Raw genomic sequence first — 1,328 nt, forward strand, 5'->3', positions numbered from 1 at the left:
CTCTTACTACATGACTGTCAGCATCTCTTTGAGGTTATTCGAAACTTTCACTCCATTACTGTTAGCATGATTTTGAGTTCACGAGCAATTCTTACTACATCACTGTCGCATCATTTTGAGATCTTTAGCAATTCTTCTGACATCACTGTCACATTATTTTGAGGTTCGTAGCAACTCTTGCTACATGACTGTCAGCATCACTTTGAGGTTATTTGAAACACTTACTACATTACTTCAAGCATCACTGAGTTGATTAGCAACTATCACTACATTACTGTTAGCATCATTTTAAGTTCATTAGGAATTCTTCTGACATCACCGTCGCAATATTTTGAGGTTCGTCGCAACTTTTACTACATGACTGTTGCATTATTTTGAGTTTCGTAGCAACTCTTAGTACATGACTTTCAGCATCACTTTGAGGTTATTCGAAACGTTCACTCCATTGCTGTTAGCATCATTTTGAGTTCATTACCAATTCTTCTGACATCACTGTCACATCATTTTGAGATCTTTAGCAATTCTTCTGACATCACTGTCGCATTATTTTGAGGTTCGTAGCAACTCTTACTACATTATTGTTGCATTATTTTAGGGTTCGTAGCGACTCTTACTACATGACTGTCGGCATCACTTGTGGTTATTATAAACTTTCACTACATTACTGTTAGCATCATTTTGAGTTCATTAGCAATTCTTCCGACATCACTGTCAGAATCATTTTTAGGTTATTCAAAACTTTCACTACATTCCTGTCAGCATCATTTTTAATTTACTCGCAACTCAAACCACATGACTGTCAGCATCACTTTGAAGTTATTCAAAACTTTCACTACATTACTGTTAGCATCATTTTGAGTTTATTTGCAATTCTTACTCCATCACTGTCGCATCATTTTGAGATCATTAGCAATTCTTCCTCCATCACTGTCGCATTATTTTGAGGTTATCAGCAGCTCTTACTATATTACTGTCAGCATCACTTTGAGGTTGTTCGAAACTTTCACTACATTACTGTTAGCATCATTTTGAGTTCATTTGCAATTCTTACTACATCACTGTCCGATCATTTCAGATCATAAGCAATTCTCACTACATCACTGTCACATCATTTTGAAGTTCGTAGTAACTCTTACTACATTAGTGTTGCATTATTTTGAGGTTGGTAGCAACTCTTCCTACATGACTGTCAGTAAATTTTGAGTTTATTGGATACTTTCACTACATTACTGTTAGCATTATTTTGAGTTCATTAGCAATTCTTACTCCATCACTGTCGTATCATTTTGAGGTTCGTTGCAACTCTTACAACATGACTGTCAGCATCA

Source organism: Aulostomus chinensis, chromosome 1, assembly GCF_037954235.1.
Source record: "Aulostomus chinensis isolate RoL2024-O1b breed Wild chromosome 1, RoL_Achi_v1.0, whole genome shotgun sequence".
Lineage (NCBI taxonomy): Eukaryota > Metazoa > Chordata > Actinopteri > Syngnathiformes > Aulostomidae > Aulostomus > Aulostomus chinensis.